Genomic DNA, 21858 nt, shown 5'->3' with positions numbered 1-21858 from the left:
CATGGAACAAATATCCTTTTATAAATAATTAATGGAAATATAAAAATGGAATGTTCAGCAACTTCACAAAATTCAGAGCATCAACTAAGAAAGCAGTGAATATAATCAATGTTTTGGCATTTTCATAGCTAGCTGTATAATAGATGCCAGGCAGGATAAATAATAGATTTTCACATCTAGAATCCCAAAAAGCATACCATTCTGATTCTCCAAGGTCCCAGTTAATGTTGGAGAATATTATATACCTTGGACTCTGGCCCTATTCAGCAAGAGCCAAGTTGTACAACACACTAGCCATCATAAAAGCTCTTCTTCATGAGTATTCTTACCACTTGAAGTTTAAAGCTATTCAATAGGAGTGCAAGTCAAATACCCAGGGGTTAGAGGCCTTTCCTGACAACACTTTCCATGTTTAGTGATCTCTTGGGTTAAAGTAAACCATTCAACCTGTCTAGGAATTTGGAAATATAAAGAGAAATATATAAGCTGGGTGGAAGCACATTAATTTAATAAATAGAACTATCCCTTCTCTCACTTAACTGCTGACACCTAAATCCACTCATTTATAAGCACAGATGAGGTCTACGGTGCAAATCTCCCCAAGGAAGAAATAAGATAGGCTTGTTCACACTAAAGCATGAGTGACTACATGACACAATTCCTTTATAATCTTGGGAAGGGGAAGCAGCCTCCATGAGCTTCTATAAACTTTTCTATCACCTCCTAAAATGTAGTCACCATTTCTTCCCTGTTTCTGAGAAAAAGGAAATATTTTTTTTTAACCGCTAGAAGAATATATCTCTTACATGTACACGATGGCTGAAGTCTGTCTCCTGAAATTTGAGTCTGCAACTTGTCTTAAGGTAAATACTTTGAGGATATGGTTCTCTTTCTAGTGGATCAGAGTTTTTACTTTCGGATGTTACTTTTTGAAAGAGAAAAGGGAGAGGAGATATTGATGACTGACAGGCTAAGTCTTCAAAATTGGAGAGGTACATTCAGCCCCGGTGATTTGCTCAAACTCCCACCAAACATACTTCATTCAAACCTGTTCCCATCTCACCTGGAGAAAACCTTCTTTCACTCTCTGTGGCCATGGACTATGACTCAAAATACACCTGTTCTACCCCCCAAAATCAATTACATATTCTTTCCCAGAACTACATAGGTTATTATTTGTTCCTCCCATCTAGATAAATATTTTTATTTTGCAGCTGTCTCATCTTTATAAAAAGATAATAAAAACCCAGAGGTCTGGTGATATACCTTCACCAATTGCAGTGTCCCAAGAGAGCCTTTCATTGATTTATTAGTGAATATGCCCATTCATTGCTCTTTAATAGGCACTGGGTTAAGCCCAGATAATGAAAAATGTCATAGGGCATCTTCTCTCCTGATCAGGGGCTCACAGTCAAATAACAGAGCTCATAATATACAGAATAAGTACCTATTATGTGTCAGGTTCTGCTCTAGGTTCTAGGGAGTTGACAGTGAACACAAGAGATAAAAATCCTTGTTCTTCAGCTGTTTGTATTATAGTGAAAACCTTTAAAAAATTATACGGTATTTTAGAAAGTATTAATTTCTATGGAGGGAAAAAAAGGGAGGACATTGAGGAAGCCAGAGGAATGCAAATTTAAATAAAGCCTGAAAAAGAAGCTTCTTTGATATGGTCACATTGAAGCAAATACTGGGAGAGCAAGCTAAAGGGATCTATAGGTGAGGAGAGTTTCCAGAAAAGAAAAACATGAGTGCAAAGGCCCTAAGGCAGGAACGTGATTCATACATTTGATGAAAGAAGGAAGCCAGTGAGGTTGAGTCAAGTGAGCCCAGGAGGAAAGCAGATCACGTACGGTCGTTAGTCCTTACTAGTGACTTGCAGACCAAGATGGGGTTTCACTGGAATGATTTGAGCAGAGGCATAGCAAGATCTGCCCTTAGCTTTGAAAGACTCATTTTAGTTGCTCTGCTGAGTAGAAACTATAAGGCAAGGGTGAAAGCAGAAATTGTTTAGGACACCACTGCAATAATCCAGGCAAATGGGGATAAAGGCTAGGATTTGAATGAAAGAGAGGTGGTGAGAAATGGTTAAATTCTGCATGTATTTTGCAGATGGAACCAATCTGATGTCAATATAGATGGGATGTGGAGTGTGAGAAAAAAAAAGAGTCAAGAACGACTCTGAGTGCTTGGTCTGAGCCAGTAGAAAGATGATATTTCCATTTACTGAGATGACAAAACTTGTAAGCAGAGCATCTTGGGTGGGGATGGGGGAAGATCAGGAGTTCAATTTTGGATTTGTTACTCATCCTGGTGGAAATGTCAAGTAGGCAATTGGACAGGCTGAGTTCAGAGGAGAGGTCTGGGCTGAAGAGATACATTTAGAAGTCATTGGCATTTGGGTGGAATTTAAGAATGTGAATCTTGATGATATCATGGGAGTGAGTATACATAAAGAAGAGAAGGACTTGTCCAACTCCAGGAGCTCTGTCATGTGTGTATGTGTGTGTGTGTGTTTATATATTTTTTTAATTCTTTTTTTAATGTTCACTTATTATTTATTATGAGAGAGAAAGAGAGAGCATGCAAGGGAGGGGCAGATAGAGGAGACAGAGAACCCCAAGCAGAGCCCTACGTGGGGCTGGAATTCGTGAACTGTGAGATCATGACTTGAACAGAAACCAAGAGTTGGATGGTTAACCAACTGAGCCACCCAGGTGCCCCAACATATATATATGTGTGTTTGTGTGTATATATATATATATATATATATATACACATATATATATGTGTGTGTGTGTGTGTGTGTGTGTGTGGGTGGGTGGGTGTGTGTGTTTCTAACATATATCTTATGTTTTCATCCATTGCAAACTAATATTTTGATAAAAGCAAATAAAAGTAAATTACTAGAAAGGGGGAATGAAATAAAAATAATGGCATACATAACACAGGCCTTCATTTTTATTATTAGATTTAAAAAAGTAAAAGTACATTTCAATAATATAAGAAAAAAACACAATCAAGAGAAAATAACCAAAACTACACATTGCTCATTGAAATTATGTGTCTGGTGAGTAATAAGAGCATTGAGTTTGTAACTTCTTATCCTTTATAATTATAATTAAATAACATATTATGAATTAAATACTGATTCCCCATTTTCAAAACCTGAACACACACTGCAGATATCAATATCTAACGTTTAAATGTGATAAATGAGCTTGCTTCTTGCTTGCTGATTTATCTACTCTAGGTTGGACTGATGACAACAGTATTTATTCAGGGTAATATATGCCTAATTGTTCCTATGTTTTGTTTATATATTACTTATGGTAGAAGAGGCAGGTTGATGAGAATGGAAAAAGAAATGTTAAATCAACTTCTGAGCTTCAGAATATTCTTTTTTAACTTTTATACAAATGAAACAAAGGAAGTCATATTTTCAACACTCGTCTTCAATCCTTCATCAGTAGTCACTTTAAACAATTTATCTGATAACATTTCGATGATTTAAATTCTTTCAATAGAAGAAATTTTGTGTAGTTTTCAGTTGACTAATTAAACCTAAAACACCACATGTTTCAACACGATTCTATTGCTCATTCCCAGGACCCAGCTTGTATCAGTTGTGACTCACCACTTGAGTCCACCGATGCTCAAACTGTCCCCATTATACTATGAACAATGGGAAGAGTCTACTGACTGCAGATGTGGATGTAACACCAAGGTCACACTGTTCTAAATGTTTCTAGATGTGTTCTGTCAATATCTGTCTGCATCTTTTCATGAACTGGTAACAAACGGGGCAGATCAGCATTGTCTACTCTGTGATCATGCTATAGTACATACTGGTCTGTGTGGATAGCAGGGCACTGCACAACTCCAGGGAGCACCAAGGATATAGATATCTCTGTGAATGCACCCCCCTGGTGTTAATCAGTGTAGCACCCAACAAAACTAAGAATGAAACACTGGTAGAAGGTATTGTTTAGAGCTCAAGTTGATGAGAACTCCATGAAGCAGAACAACATGCGTAGGATGAGTCAGGCCAGGAGACTATTGTGTCCTAGAAGGTAAGTAATCTACTAGGTCAAATGTTATTGATAGGACAACCTCAAGAAATGACCTCTAGAATTTGCATTATGGTCATTGATGATCTAATGAAACATGTACAGCATGATTAGGAAGCTTAGAGAAGGGTACCACCAACCAGATGAATTCCGCACCCAATATATTCTCCAAGAGAACCTATTTATATGGGCTTTATGAACCTTAATTATTTTGACAATGGAGGAATGAAAAGCCTCCCAAAAGGAGGTAACATCACATATAAGGCTATAAGGATACAGAATATAAACAGCCTGCTCAATTCTTAGATTATATGAATTACCAGGCTCAGATCTCATTCTGACTGCCCTAAGGAGGGACGGTTTTCACTGCTGAGATGCCACAGACTCGCAGGTACCTTGCTTTGCTGATATTCTTAGTCGGAACCTACAAGAGTGCTGTTTTCCCCTTGCACCCAGCATGGAGCTTGGCACCTGGCATCTATAGAATGTGTATCAACTTTCATGATATGTGTTTTTTCTGGGGGGGGGGTTGTTTTTGTTTTTAATGATCAGGATCAGGACAACTATTTGAAAAGAAATTAATTGGGAGAATATGTCTGTGCAAGAGAGATGGCTCTGGGGAATCAGACTCTCTCAATGCGAGTGCTCCTTCCACCTACTAATCCTGCTGGAACATTCTGCCAGCCTGTGTGTAAGTATCCGTTGTCTCGTCCTGCTGCTCCACCCTCTCAAAATGTCTAGCTGCTGCTGCTGCCTCTGCCACATGGAAAAACAAATTCGGAAAACATCTCACTGAGTGAGTCAGGTCCCCTTTTTCATTAGACAAACACAGTGAAGGTCTCCATAGAAGAGCGCCTGCCTGGGGCTGCTGCTCTCCAGGACCTACTTCCAAGATGGGTTTTAAAGAGCTGTGTGTGATTTTGCTACCTCCCATTAGCAAGAAGTGAATTAGAGTGTCTGCTCTGGCAGGACCCAAATAGCATCACAGTGTTTCCTCAAGAGTCAACATCCATTTCCCTTTCCTTTTATCTTAGCAGAAGGACGATGTAAGATAATTCTGAAAAGAAAACAATTGACATTGGGGGTTTTATGCAGGTAAGATGTCTGGTCCTAGACGTGACCTCATGAGAGGTCACTGGGAGCTGCAGTGTGGAGCCATATGGCCCAACACTGCCCCCTCTCTGCTCTTCACCTGTGAAAGGTGTGGGCTGGACTCCATGGCCCTGAAGGTCCTTTGTAGCCTGGGCAGTGGTGATGCCTCATTTCTGTCCTTTACATCATTATTTATGGGGGCGTGGGCTCGATTATTTTGACATTTAAATGCTGAGTAATTTTCTCAAAATACCATCTCTGAGGGATGCGGGGAGTTTGTGTTGTGTTCTAGACAGCAGTATCAATGAGATGGCAACAGTGTGTGAGTGCCTGGACCCGGTGGGGCTTGGGAGGCTTTTGAGGTCTCAGAAGGCAAAAGTCAAGAGCTGCTTTGATCAATTCAAATGTCTTGTGAGCCCCAAAGTGATAGAGGAACTTGAGCTGCTTCATTGGTTGAACCTGAAAAGAGAATAAGCAGGACGGTCCTGAGAGGGAGCAGAGCTGGCAGGAGATCCCCATTGGAAAGCCAGTGCCTCGAATGAAGAAGGAGGGGAAACAAACCTATCTCTGTGCCGGGTCCTGAAGTTAAACACAAACCCACCTGTTTGACCAGGGAAGGGGATCTGGTCTTCAGGGAAAGTAGGAAACAGCTGTCCCATGAACAAGACTCTTCAGCAGCCCTAACCCTGCACCCGGCCCAAACCTGCTGAAACTAGGGCGAGAAGAGCCACCCCAAGGGTGACTGCTAGAAATGAAATCCTTAAAGGGCAGAGTTGGAGGGATGTGGTCTGGGGGCAGCTGTGCTTAGTCAGCCATCGCCTCATCGTGCCAGGGCCTGGAAGTGAAGGGGACTCTGGTGACATGGCGAGGATGGTGGTGTAGTGCCTCAGACCACCCGGTATCGAATCAGAGGGAAGGACTTCAACAGAGTGAGTTCCAGTCAGTCAACTGGGAGCATGGAGGGAAAAGAGATGTACTGAAAAATGTCCCACGTTTTTGTGGCCTGAAGAGATACTTACTACCCAGGCTTAGGATTTTCACCTTGAAGAGTCCAAGGAACCCTAGTGGGAGTTGCTTCAAGAAAGAACAAATCTGTTCAGATCAGGGCTCAGTGTCAGATTTGTTTTTGTATTACAGGGACCGGCCAACTCTGGCGAACCAAAGTGGCATCTGGTGGAATCTTGCAGAGGTTCCTCTCATTTATCCACATACATCTGCATAAGAATCCTCACTGGGAAACAGTTACCAGCACGCTCTGGTGATTTCAAAGGCTCTGATCTATTGTGATGCCTCGTGTACTATTTGAAATGCCTTTGTAAATATTGTTAAAATGTCAATAATACACAAAGCAATCTACACATTCAATGCAATCCCAATCAAAATTGCACCAGCATTCTTCTCAAAGCTAGAACAAGCAATCCTAAAATTTGTATGGAACCACAAAAGACTCCAAATAGCCAAAATAATATTGAAGAAGAAAACCAAAGTGGGAGGCATCACAATCCCAGACTTTAGCCTCCACTACAAAGCTGTCATCATCAAGACAGCATGGTATTGGCACAAAAACAGGCACACAGACAAATGGAATAGAATAGAGACCCCAGAATTGGGCCCACAAATGTATGGCCAAATAATCTTTGACAAAGCAGGAAAGAGTATCCAATGGAAAAAAGATAGTCTCTTTAACAAATGGTGCTGGGAGAATTGGACAGCAACATGCAGAAGAATGCAGCTGGACCACTTTCTTACACCATTCACAAAAATATACTCAAAATGGATGAAGGACCTGAATGTGAGACAGGAAACCATCAACACCCTAGAGGAGAAAGCAGGAAAAAAACCTCTCTGACCTCAGCTGCAGCAATTTCTTACTCACCACATCTCCAAAGGCAAGGGAATTAAAAGCAAAAATGAACTATTGGGACTTCGTCATGATAAAAAGCTTCTGCACTGCAAAGGAAACAATCAACAAAACTAAAAGGCAGCCGACAGAATGGGAGAAGATATTTGCAAATGACATATAAGAAAAAGGGTTAGTATCCAAAATCTATAAAGAACTTACCAAACTCAACACTCCCCAAAAAACAAATAATCCAGTGAAGAAATGGGCAGAAGACATGAATAGACACTTTTCCAAAGAAGACATCCAGATGGCCAACAGACATGTGAAAAAGTGCTCAACATCAGTCCTCATCAGGGAAATACAAATCAAAACCACACTGAGTTACCACCTCATGCCAGTCAGAGTGGCTAAAATGAACAAATCAGAAGACTATAGATGCTGGAGAGGATGTCGAGAAACGGGAACCCTTTTGCACTGTTGGTGGGAATGCAAACTGGTGCAGCCGCTCTGGAAAACAGTGTGGAGGTTCCTCAGAAAATTAAAAATAGACCTACCCTATGACCCAGAAATAGCACTGCTAGGAATTTGCCCAAGGGATACAGGAGTGCTGATGCATAGGGGCACTTGTACCCCAATGTTTATAGCAGCACTTTCAACAATAGCCAAATTATGGAAAGAGCCTAAATGTCTATCAACTGACAAACGGATAAAGAAGATGTGGTTTGTATATACAACGGAATACTACTTGGCAATGAGAAAGAATGAAATCTGGCCATTTGTAGCAATGTGGATGGAACTGGAGAGTGTTATGCTAAGTGAAATAAGTCAGGCAGAGAAAGGCAGATACCATGTGTTTTCACTCATATGTGGATCCTGAGAAACTTAAGAGAGAACCATGGGGGAGGGGAAGGGGGGGAAGTTAGAGAGAGGGAGGGAGGCAAATCATAAGAGACTCTTAAATACTGAGAATAAACTGAGGGTTGATGGGGGGTGGGGGAGAGGGGAAAGTGGGTGAGGAGCATTGAGGAGGGCACCTGTTGGGATGAGCACTGAGTGTTGTATGGAAACCAATTTGATAATAAATTGTATTTAACATAAAAAAATGAAATGCCTTTGTAAATAGGGTTAAACAATAGGATAAATTAATTCCATTATTTTCTTCCAAGTACGTAAACACTTTATCTCACAGACATTTACTAAGCAGCTACTGCATACCAGGCACTGGGTCAGACACTGATGACATTAATGAATGAGACTTGGCGGGGATGCCTGTGGAGACTTCAGTCAAGTGCAGGAGAGAGAGAAACGGATGGGAGGTTGGTATTCAGTGTGTACCATGTTAACCGTAATTCTGTGTATCATGTTAACTGTGTGAGCTTCAAGGAAGTCATGGACTGTCCTTGAGAAGGACAAGCATGAGGGAAGGGTGTAAAGAGGAAAAAGTGTGTGAGCTAGATCTGGAGGCAAGAGGAAGATTTCACACTGGGAAAACAGGGCATGGAATTGGGAGGAAATTCTTTGTGTAAGGATTGGCATATGCAAAGTACCGGCCTGAAATCTTAATATTTACCTATTCTAATTAATGAAGAGTAACCACCATGAGCTCAGACTGACCAACTGCCAACTGGTCAGGAACCAGTCTTCTAGTTCCTTAGAAACGATAAAACAAAAGAAAGAATGAATGGGAACAGCTAGGCTCTAAGCCTAGAATCTACCTGTTTCGTCACTGTCAATGCTCCAGTCCATGAATCCTCCTTCCGGGCAGTAGGGGCAAAAATAGAGAAGTATAAATAACCAAGGACATCGAAAGCAGAAACATTTTCATGCTGAAGCAAATTATAGACTGATTACATTGCAGGGGATCAGAGCTGCTACTTTGCTTTTGGCAAATCTATAAGAGGAAATGAAACTCTTATGGATTGGAAAGATGAGGATAAGAAAAAAAATAAAAGATTTGGCTTTTCTCAAGCCACAGAGCACACGGCTGAGAGTGAGGGGCTTGGCAGGAAATGAGGTTGGAGGCACAAGCTAAAGCTAGATTAAGGCTGAATGTACTGTGCTAAGGAACACAGACTTTACTCTGCATGACTGAGAGCTTTTGAAGAATTTTAAGCAAGGAATTGGCATCACCACATTTGTGTTTCAGAAAGATTACCTTGGCTTCAGTGCAGTTGGATGGATATGAGGGCAAAGACTGAAATCAATAAAATGAGACTGCTCAGTGTTGTTTCTATAATCCAGGAAAGGCACAACTGATAGCTAAAAAAAGGAACAGAGACTGTGAAAGGCAAAATGTGGTGCCTGACCTGATGCCTAGGGTGAGCATGAGGAAATCATGAGTGACTCAGAGGTTTCTGGACTGAGCAACTGGGCACGGGCTGGTGTCATCCTCTGAGCTAGGCAACACAGGAAGGGGGGCAGGTCTGGTAAGGCGCCGTGCAGTGGACAAGAGTGGGCCAGCCATATTGATGTAAGAGACCAATGGGGTATCCACATTGGAAGTCCAGATGTCTGGAGTTGGACACATGTGGCTACTGCTCAGAAGAGACATGTGGACTGAACACAGAGATTTGGGAGACTTCAGAAGATGGGGTAGTGAGAACACCGGGTGAGGAGGAAATGGTGTAAGGCGCCAGGGCAAGGAAGGCAGCAGAGAAGAACCCAAAGCGGTGCCCAGAAGGCAAGGAGGAGTTAGGTTTGGGATTGTGGGAGTGGTTGAAAGTGTCAAGGGCAGCAGCAAGGACAGGAAGGTTAGAGGTGAGAAGTGCTTTGGGCGAAGCTACGGTTATTGCTGACCTCGGTGTAGGAAGTCTGAGCCAGGCTGTGAGGACAGGAGAGGTGGACGAAAGTGAACTGAGGAGTGACCAAGAGGGGAGGAGGCGACTATGAGGGAGGAAAGAGGTGGGCTGAGCTAGCACAGGTTGCTGAGCTGCAGGAGAGACTGGTGCCTGCCGCTTCTCTTTTTCAAGTGGGAGACAGATGTGCCTATGGTCACGTTTGTATACTTTGTTAGGTGGAGCTGTGGACAGAGTCAAGTCCTGCAGGAGCACATTCCAGGGCGCAGGTAGGGAGACTTCGCTTCATGTGGGAGAGAAGGAAGAGAAGGATGGCCATGTGCACTTATGGAGGAGTTTAGCGAGGTGGGAGACAGAAGGCTGAGGGATGTCCAGCCTGATTTGCTCGAGTTTTTAAAGAAGTCACAAATTTACCAACAAATGAAAGTGTTTTATTTCCCACGAATGATTATCCTGATCTTACAAAGTAAGTATCATTAAATGTCACAAAACCCTTGGCAATCTACTTTTTATCTAATTGGATCTGAGATAGCCTTGTCAAGAAGAGCAGGTTGGTAAGAGTACATAAAAGAAATATTTCAGGTATTTGGAGAAAGCAAAATTCCATACCCTAATAAAAACACAAAGCAAGCACAGGCAGACACACACACACACACACACACACACACACACACACACTTCTAAATCACTGGCAGAAACTACAGGAGCCATAATGAAGTGGTAAGAACTACTGACCACTAGCAAAACTTGATCCAAAATCATACCGATATAGCTCCCAAGCATGCTATGCCTTAGCCTATGGCTCCCTCAGAAACTCTTTCCCTAGCAAGGAATCAGTAATAACAAAAAATGATAAAACTTGGTACAAGTGCAATGAGAAAAGTCTCTGGGAGAACCTTTCCTAAGCCAGAAGTGTGTCTTGTCCATTCCCTCGTTCCAGAGGCAACCCCATATGAATGTGTTTTTTGATGTTCATTCACTAAAGAATGAATAATTTTTAACACTAGTTTCCCAGTAGTTCTGCCAAGTAATGATAAGGTCCATTTAGGTGAGGCAGTGGCCACAAATTTCAGAAATATTGGAGAGAAGATAGAACAAATGGGGAAGGGGCGGGCCAGGGATGAGTTAACAGTGCCACTGGGACAGGTTGAGTGAGATTATTTCCCTCATTTACTTTCCAATGATTCAGAGGCAGCTTTGTTCAATAATAATTTGGCAGGATTTGCATATTTGGATCCTTGTTCTTTGGGAACTCTGGGGTCCTGAGTATGTCCCAGGCATCAGAGGTGATCTTTTAGGGGAGTGATTCAGCCATCTTGGTCTATAAGTTTCCTCAAGGGATCATTCCTGCCCCAGTCTTATCTGTGGCAAAGTACAACTCAGGCTTATTTTGTACTCAATCATGAGAATTCTTGAAGGCATGCAAAGGAAAGTATTTGATAAAGACAAAGCTAATTATTAATTTGAGGAGTAATTTAATTGTATTTTATGTGCAGGCAAAACAAAATTAGTTTCCATTATCTTTTGCTTTGATTACCTGTGTTTCTATATAATATTCATTTACAATGGGTATTTTTTTTCTTACAAATGTAAATCCCCTCTCTCAATTATTCTTAAACAAAACTTAAAATGGGTGAGAGCAGATACCTTTAAAGGAGTTCTCCTAGACTGAGTCAAAGACACCCTATTTTCCAGAGAACTGTCTACCCCATTCATTCGAACGGACTGCTGCCAGTCAAGTCACATGAAAGATCCGGTCCCCATGGCCAGGTCTAACACAACCTGAACAGACTCCCAGACCGTTTCATAGGGATCTGTAATTGTGGCTAAAGATTTCAATCCCAGCATGGTCCGGTGTCTGGAACAGAGAAGCTGTAAACCTCAAAGCTGGGGGGTGGGGGCTGGCGTTTCCTGCCATCTCCACTGAGTCATAGGAAAAGCCAGCAAGGAGGAGAAGAGAGAAATACAGAGAGAAGCGGCATGAGAAAGGGGGGGAATATGCCTCCACCTTCATTTACTGCATTCCTAGTTCCATAGGATCGCATCTCCTTCTTATTTAGCAAGCTTTTAACTGCAAGTGCAGCACCCCCAAAAATACAGATAAAGTTCCTCGAACTGTAATCAGCTTCTCACATAGGATTTTCCAATCCCTGGCACACATTTTCCTTAGAATCAGCAAGGAGTCCTTTAAACTCATTCCCTCACAAAAGATACAATATTAACCGAAATGAACCTCATCACCCAGCTTCATTCTGAGGAGCCTTAAAGGTTTCGGCAAAGTATATTTTGACAATGAAATTACTTCAGACTTTTTGGCCGAGGTCAATTTGGACCTGAATGTCTTTTGCAGAGTTTCAGTTACATGTTTCTGTGTGTGCACATACATGCACACTTGTGATTGCACATGCAAAGGCACTTGCAGGTTCCTATTGTATGTAATAGGACCCTCGCCTACCTAAAGTGCACAATTGCAATGTGAGCCAGGAAAATCAATGGGCTCAGCTGTCAAAATCAAGTCTGTCAACCTATCATCACAGTTCAGCATATCAACCAAATGCGTATATTTCCTTAGTTGGGAGAATCGACATTCTGGAGACATTTTCCAGCTTGGGATCCTTGAAATGTTCCAAATGTATGCTATACGGTCACAAAATGCAAGGATGTAGTAACATTCCAAAAGGCCAGCACGAACCCTTCCAGTAACGGCAAGCTCATTACCTCACAAAGCAGCTCATTTCCTTTAGTGAGGCAACACACTACCTTCCAATAACATCTTCTGATTCATAAATCTAGAAATATTAAGCAATAGGGACCATAGGTTTTTAAGAATTAAAGTTAACTGCTCCATCAAAAATTATTTCTGGAGTACAATCCAAAACAGTAACTACAACAGCACTGATTTAAATAAGATTACTTGTGTAATTATTTATCCAAAATGTTTCCTTCAGAAGACTTAGAAGCTCTGTCTAAATTGGTAGATCTCATGCCTATCTCTTTTTTTTAACAGTCAAACAAAAATTAAATGTTAGTCCCAACCAAAAATTCTTTTTTTTTAATTTTTTTAAGGTTTATTTATTTTTGAGACAGAGAGAGACAGAGCATGAATAGGGAGGGTCAGAGAGGGGGAGACAAAGAATCTGAAATAGGCTCCAGGCTCTGAGCTGTCAGCACAGAGCCCAACGCGGGGCTCGAACTCATGGACCGCGAGATCATGACCTGAGCCGAAGTTGGACGCTTAACCGACTGAGCCACCCAGGTGCCCCCCAACCGAAAATTCTAAGAGCAACATTACAAAAATATTTTCTAACATATTTTATAGCAAAAGTATCATATTAAATATGGGATATGAATTCATTTTAATATGTTTGATATGATGAGGGAGTGGAGCCTCCAAAAATAAAAATGTCCAGCACTTAAGACAGTCCTTAAAATGCCTGTAGAAGGGAGGCTCTATTCTTTGTTCATGAACAATGTCCATACAAATTGGTGTGATCATCTGAAGCTAGTGCTGAATGAGAAGAACAGAGGTATTAGAAGATTTTCACCTGAGTTTTTTGTCCTGACTTAGGGAAAAGTTCACGATCTCCAGAAACAGGAAGCAAGGGGACCCCGGCTTTGTGGAGGCTGGTGAGGGCCCTACTGGGAAGGGGAAGCCCAGCAAGGTGCATGGCAACTTGCCCCAAACCCTTATGGCTATAGCATGAATTAAGTCTGACTATTGTTGGGGACAAGGTTGGCATTTTCCTCAATCATTTATTTTTTCATTGACATTTAAGGAAAATGCATCCATGCAACTACTATTTATTTATTGCACCAATTATGTGCCAGCTAACATGCTAGGTACTGCATATTATATGTTCCTTCATAGAGTTTATAGTCTGAGAGGATATAGAGTATAAGCAAGTAAATGAATATTCCTATCATTACGAGGGTGGTGAGGGTTCTGAAGGCAATAAACCCAGTAAAGTAATAGAAAATAGGCAGTGTCAGGTAAACCATCTCCAAGGAAGACACGCCTAAGCCTGAAAAATGAGAAGCAAACACCATAAGGCATGACATGGGGAGTGGCCTGGGCAAGAGGGGGCATCTGGCATGAGAACCTCTGCTCTTGAACCCAAAGGAGGCCTGAATTGGCAAGGAAGGCAGGGGTCAGATCATTGAGACCCTGACAAGAAATAAGAATTTTATACTAAGTATAATAGGAGCCCATGTCTCTCTTCCACAGTGCTTCCATAGTTGTCACTCAATAAATATTTGTTGCATTCATAACATAAGTATCTTGACCTTTACTAACTGCCCCCCCCCAATAAAATGGGGCTCGGTCCATGTCTCAGAAACCCACAAGGAATAGAGAAGACAAAACAAAACACCTGAATGTGGAAGGATCATGTTGGGCAGCAATGAAGCACTAGGAGTAAAGAATCAACGCTCCAGGAGCAAGAAGACAGATTATAAGGTCCTCGTGAAGGGAGGGCTACTCATATTTACTGAAATCCACTCTTCGTGGCTCTTCTCAACACCACTACCATGATCTCATTCCATTCTCACAGCAACTATGGTAGGTAGGTATTATTGTAGTCTCATGTTATAGATATGGCACGAAGGCTTAATGAAGTTATGTAATGCCACTGTCGGGATTTGAAGCCAGGATCGTCCACTTCTAACCGCTTGATCTTTTTTCCATTGCAGTAGAGAAAAGTAATGGATATAGAACAAAGTGATAAAGGACAAAGGATAGCTTAGAGCAGGTTTGACAAGACCAGGCATTAATAATGACCAGCACTGACTGAGTGCTTATTATGGACTAGGCTGTCTTCTAAGGACTTCATATGTATTCGCTCATATAATTTCTGTAACAGCCTGACAGAACCTTGGGAAATAACTGCTGTTATCACTACCTTTTTACAGGTGAGGAAACTGAGACACAGGCAGGATAAGTAGCTTTAAGGTTACAGAGCTGGAAAATGGTGGATCAGGATTTGAGCACAGTTTATGCCAGGGCATGTGCTCCCCACCATGATGCAAGAGTTCTTTCAGTAACTACCTGCCAACAGCTAGTTTGTAGACACATCTGTTATATGGGGAGAACTTGCTAATTTGTATTTCAGTCAACTCCAACCATTCATACCCAAGTGTGAACCTAAGAGAATACTCCCTGAATCAAAATATACGACAAAAGAATTTAATAAAAGGACGTCATGTCTCTGCCTGATCCTTCTGCGGAGAAACTCCAGCCAAGAAATATATTTTGGCCATGGCATTAATCTGCTCTAAGAAAAACTTTTGTTCCAAATGCTCTGCCATTTGTTAGTCAGAGATTCACAAGAAAATGGCCTATTCCTCAGCGATGGGAACATTAACATTCTCTGGTTTCTCTTTAGGTTTGAGATTTTCACTAAAATGAATCACAATTGCTCCATGAAAATTAACAACTATCCTTATTAATGAATATTGGTACCTCAGCTTTTCTGAGAAACATAAAAATTTAACCCAGTTAATAAAAATAGGCTGGCAACAGGGGCTCCTAGGGCTGGCTCAGTCAGTTGAGTGTCTTGACTTCAGCTCAGGTCACGATCTCACGATTCATGGGTTTGAGCCCCATGTTGGGCTCTGTGCTGACAGCTTAGAGCCTGGAACCTGCTTTGGGTTCTGTGTCTCCCTCTCTCTCTGCTCCTCCCCTACCTGCACTTTGTCTTGCTCTCTCACAAAAATAAATAAACACACACACACACATATATACATATATGTGTGTACACACACACACACACACACACATACACACACACACACATACATACAAGCTGGTGATGGAAACATGGGAAATGGTTATACAGTACAGTAATGCATACTATCTACTTTAGCATATCAATATATATTTATTTATATATATATATATATATATTTATATTTATATTTATATTTATATTTATATTTATATTTATATTTATATTTATATTTATATATTTATATTTATATTTATAGGGGCAAAGATGCAGAGAGCCCACATCAACCATCTAAGCAAGGGAGATGCTGCGTGAATATTGCCCAGGGAGAGGAACAAGTCTCCCTTTCTCTTATATATCATCACCTTCACAGTATCTGGAACTGCAGATTATGTAGGACATTAAACATAATCAGTAGGACTCCAGGACAAATTTTTATTCTCCATAAAATATAGGAGCAAAACACATTTTTTCACCATACCAATCTACCTTCAATTCCCATCCCCTGCTCCCATAACTAGTTTCATAAAATTACTGCCTGGGTACAGACTGAATTTTGCCCATTTCCTAGAATTCCAGAACAGCTGAGATTTGCTATAACCATTCTTAGTACAAAAAATATATTTAGAAGATTCATTAATAACGGATAGGGAAGTATAAAGATTATAAGCTGCATGTGAATCATAACATTCCTGGGCAGCCATAAATTCCAAAACTCATTCCCCTGACTCATTCTTATTAAAATTTACTTATTTTTCCTAGAAGTGGAGATTCTAGAGAGCAGCTTCCTAGATTTTCTACTCCACTGAGATGCTAAGTCTTAGAAGTGAGAACAATTTTCTCTGTACTGTTGCAGACCAACTGTCACCTTTTCTTCGGCAACTTCATTAATTTTCATAATATCTTTTAAAAATCTTTTTAATGTTTATTTATTTGTTTTAGAGAGAAAGACAGAGCACGAGCAGGGGAGAGACAGAGAGAGAGGGAGAGACAGAACCTAAAGCAGGCTCCAGGTTCTGAGCTGTCAGCACAGAACCCGATGCGGGGGGCTCAAACCCACAAACCATGACCTGAGCCTAAGTCAGATGCTTAACCCACTGAGCCACTCAGGCACCCCACATTTCATGGTATTTTATTCTGAAAAACTTTAAGCATATAAAAAAGTAGACAGTATGCATTACTGTACTGTATAACCACTTCCCATGTTTCCATCACCAACCTGATCATTATTGTCTAAGTTCATTGAAACTGCTACAACAAATTCCCATAGACTGGGTGGCTTAAACAATAAACACTTATTTCTCTAAATTCTCTCATGTCTCTTCTTATAAGGCATTAATCTCACTCATGAGGGCCCCAGACTCATGACTTAATTACTTTCCAAAGGCCCCACCTCCTAATACCCTCACTCTAGGGATTCAGATTTCAGCATATCAGTTTGGGGGCACACAAACATTCAGGCCATAGCAATTATCGTTTGATTCTTTTATCTCATCACCCGCTTCTGCCCCTTCTGTATTAGTGTGAAGCAAATTATTTCAGTCCTAAGTATTTCATATTGTATCCCTAAAACAAAAGAATTACTATGGAACATAACCATAATACCAGTAGCATACTCTAAAACATTAACGGTTCCTTAATATCATCAAATATTCTCAGTGTTCAAATTCCCAATTGCCTCATAAATGTCATAAATTTATTGTAAAGTTTGTAAAATAAACAGATCCAAATTTGGATCCACATATTATGATTGGGTGATACAAACTTCAAATCTCTTTTACTCTATAAGTTTCTCTTCTATCTCTTTCTTTCTCTTCCTTTGTCCTTATAGTCATTTCTGGAATAAACTAAGTCATTTATCTTAGAGTCACCCATTCAGATTTTGTTGATTAAACTAACTATGGTTAGTTCCTCCCTTCTCTGATTCTCCTGTAAGTTAGCATTAGGATCCGAAGATCTATTCATAATCAGTACCATTACTATTCCACAAATAGAAGTATGTTCTTCCACCAGGAGGAATATACTTGTTGGCTCTCTTCCAGTGATATTAGCAGGCATTGATGTGCAATATCTAGTTCCATGAATTATGGCAGTAGTCTTCCGGCATTAGTTGGAGAAAGTATAAAGAGAAACTTCCCTTCATCTACTGTTTGTTTGCCCAGTAGGATAGTGGATATAGGAAAGATAGGATAAAGGTTTTACTCTTTTCCTTTCTTTATTCAAGGTGCTGATGCTACCAAAAATCCTTTTTAAGGAGAACTTAATGACTTCTCCTTGTAGTTGCCATCTTGATTCTTTCTTTTGCCATTTTGCTTTTCCTGTCTAGGCTAGAAAGTCATTTTCTATCCTCATGAGGTCATGCAGTGCACTTTTGCTAAATCATTCCCCAATCCCTCCCCTTTCTTCTTGAATCCCTGTGTTGTTATTAAATGCCTGTATCACAGTCTTGTTTAACCACATTGGTGTTAGAAATAAGAGATCACAGTGCATTTCCTTATTCTTGCAATTCTAAGACATTATAACGTCATAAATATCACTAAAAGTGAGAGACTATGAAAGAATGTCATCCCTAAAATACTTGAAATAAACAGGACTAAAGACAAAAAGAAATAAACAGGACTATACAGGCTCTTTATCCACCTCATATTACAGAAGGATTCATTCTAGTCTCTCTGTTTTGTTCGTCTAAAACAAAGAAACTGCAATAGTCTTTGTCTTTAAAAGAAATATAATTTATTGTATTTACTAGAATAGAATAAAACAATGGGACTACTATTTGCATTACTTGTGATAAGCAGCGGCCCTATGTTTTGCTTGGTGTTGCTGACCTCCCCGGGTACTTCCCCTGTCTGTAGGCACCGACCCACAGTTGGTTGTCCCATCATCCAAGATGGGGCCAGAATTGGTGTCAGAGTGAACTCAAGGGAAATGTTTTACACAAGCCCAATTTATAACTTCAGCTTTATCCTGTGGTTTGAAATTGCCACTACTATTTAAAATCCCAGTATTCTCATCTGTAAAGTGAAAAATAACACAAGCTTTCAAGGATACTATCCAGATTAAATGAGATAATATAGGTACAATGCTATTATGTATTTACCAAGAGCTGCCATTAAATAGCAGTGGTAAATATATTGTATTCCTAGCCTGTAAAAAAAAAAAGTAAAAGTTTCAGAAAGCAGATAAAAAATTCACTTCCTTTAGGTCTTTAAAATCCATTCAGTGTAATAATCACCTCCTTTACTAAAACAGATTCTAAAATCTCTCCTAAAGAGAACACTCACTAGGCTGCAGCCTCCTCCCTTAGATGGTGAACTTCCTGTAGAGAGACACTCCTTTTATCTTTGAGTCCTAAACTTATGACACCTGAAACTTGTACAAGTTCAATGAATAGCTTTGAACTGAGGTGACCCAACCTTAATGACATTACAATGCCTCACTAAGTTCCACTATTAGATAGGTATAAAATTGCTTTCCTTGGAAGGGTAAGAGAATTCTAGAAGATGTTATATGGGGCCATGCTCTATGTCACACAGATAACACATGGTGGGTACTCAAACAATGCAAGAGATCATTCAGAGAGTTTCCTGAATTATATCTCCTCCTCTTATTCTGTCTCCATCATACAAGAATTTGGCACTCATCTGCCTGTCCTCAACAGGGCAGAATGCTTCATATGTCTCTCCTCTAACTGCAGGGCCATTGAATCTAGCCAATTAGGTGACTTATCTGCCCAACCTTATCACCAAATCTGGAGCCAATTCATCTTGGTTTGCCTGGAACACTCTCGGTTCTGCCTGCTATCCAGTGTATTTATTAATGATGCCTCTTTCATTCTCAAAATGCCTAATTTGGTCATCCTAATGGCAAGTTACTGGCAAGGCATGCCCTAGGTCTCATTGGTATCCCCAAGTGCACAATTTACTCTCAACAGATGTTTGTTGGTTGAAAAAAGGACGAGAGCTTTGCTAACCCATCTAATAAGAGTCAGGAGTTCCTGTCTCTGTGTGCATTTTTTCTCTTAGCTCTTCCCTGAATGGAATATCTTCTCCAAAAGACTTATTTCTAACGTATTAATAATACTTCCATTGCCCTTAAATAATTGATGGGTTTAAAAATATCAGTCAATAGAAACAGAGTGATGTGGAATGGAGGAAAACTGAATATTTTGGCAGAAAAAGTAAAAGCTGCATTAACGAGCATATAAAGTTCACTAATGGAACTTACCAGCCTTTTTGATAAGAGTTTTCATATCTTTTGTTACCACAACCAATAAATCCCTGTCATGTGACCAGTCCAACTGCATATTCAAGACTGATGTTAAGATTCCTGTGGAAATCGGTGCCTTTGTCAACTTGGGTTGGCAGAAACAAGGTGGTGTGTGCAGACTTCCTCAGAAGAGAATACAGAGCGTGGCAAGACACAGCCAGCAATGGGCAGGGAAGCTCTGTAAACAAACTGGCCTCCATGACAACCACATGGAGGGGGGGTTTACTGGCCTGTTTTTATCACTTCCAAGGGAGGTAGCTACTTGGCATAGCTACTCCTTAATGAAGGGTCAAGGAGAGACTCAATCCAGTCAAGAACTAATTGCAGGTAACTTCGTTTTACCACAAACATCACCCATGTTGACTAAAACTCTAATATTCAGAGTATGAGAACATTGTTATGATTGACATAACAAAATGTCCTCTCATATAGTCCACTATTAGTGGATCTCTTCTGGGAGTGATTTTTTTCCCCCAAAGGACATTTGACAACAACATTTGGAGACATTTTTGAGTGCCATGACTGAGACTGCCATGAAGTAGTCAGAGACCAGATACATATGCTTCTAAACATTCTAGAATGCAAAAAGACAGCTCCCACAAAGCTGTTATTCCACTCAGAGTGTCAATAGCATCAATATTGGGGTGCCTGGGTGGCTCAGTCGGTTAAGTGTCTGACTTCGACTCAAGTCATGATCCCATGGTTTGTGGGTTCCAACCCCGCCTCAGGCTCTGTGCTGACAGCTCAGAGCCTGGAGCCTCTCTGCTCCTCCCCTACTCACACTCAGTCTCTCTCTCTCTCAAAAATAAATAAACATTAAAAAAATAGCATCACTATTGAGAAACTCCAGTCTTTACTGATTAAAATATATAGTATTAGAGAGTGAACAATTCTATTCAATGACCATTTACTAAGAAACTAAGCAGCACAAAGTTTGCCTTAGATTCTAACAGAGATAGATTTGACACAGGCCTGAGAGATCCTCTTCTGGCAATTTGGTGGTTTAGAGATCTGGAAAGCCTCCTGTAATACAATTATGAAAATTCTTGATGCACTATTAAGAATACTCTTGTAAAAGATGGAATGAAGATATAAGGAAAAAAAGAATTCTGTCCACATCAAGAAGTCAGAATACTGAGACCAAGAAGGTAGGCACACACTGAACCACCTCTCATCCTGGGAGTTGATGGAATTCTGTGAGATGGTGATTCTGCTTCCTCGGGAAAGGGGTGGGGAGCGGATAGTTTTGCCTTTTCAACCATATCAATGTTTTATATATTCAGAAAAAATTTGCTTAAAAAGTAGAAAAAGCAAACCCTAAATATGAAAATGAATAGAAACAAAAGTATATCAAATATGTAATAGTATATCAAACTAGTAACAAAACTTACAAATAAAGTAAACACTTCAGGTGAATTTGAAAATGAAACTACATTTTTAGGGGCATATATATATATATATATATATATATATATATATATATCTTAAAAATCTTAAACAATGATCAGTAATTTTATTTCTGTTGGTAGAAATGTCAGCCTTCTTCATATTAAAACTCTTTTATGTGTTGCAGATACAGGTTGCCCAGGAAACAAAAAAGTATGTCATGGGATACAGAAAATTAGACTATGTTGATGCTATTAAGAATCAAATTTGCAGTGTAAGAGAACAGAAAATGTAAAATCAAAAACTAGGTGATAAAGTGTGTATAAAGAACTTGAATTGAGAATATAATATGAACACATGATCTTTCAAAATATCTTTCTTATTACTTTCCACCAAAAGAGCCTAGAAACCCTAACACCCCAACAGTGTTAAGTGCAAAGGCGTTATTTTATCAGAGCCCAGCAGGGGAGCCAGAACAGGAGGGAGAACTAAACTGAAGTGGATGGTGCGATCTGGGACTACAGAGGGATGGGATGTCCAGAGAGAGCTGGAGTCGCAGCCACTGTCAGAAGAAGCGGAGCCAGAGGGAGGCAGGCCCCGGTTTCATGCTGTCTCTGCCCTCCAGTCTTCCAATACCTCTCCTACCAGCTGACTTTTCCCAGAGGCCACTTGACAAGGAA

This window comes from Panthera tigris, chromosome A3, assembly GCF_018350195.1.
Source record: "Panthera tigris isolate Pti1 chromosome A3, P.tigris_Pti1_mat1.1, whole genome shotgun sequence".
NCBI classification, from domain to species: domain Eukaryota; kingdom Metazoa; phylum Chordata; class Mammalia; order Carnivora; family Felidae; genus Panthera; species Panthera tigris.
The sequence above is the reverse complement of the archived record's forward strand: the minus strand, read 5'-3'. Positions refer to the sequence as shown.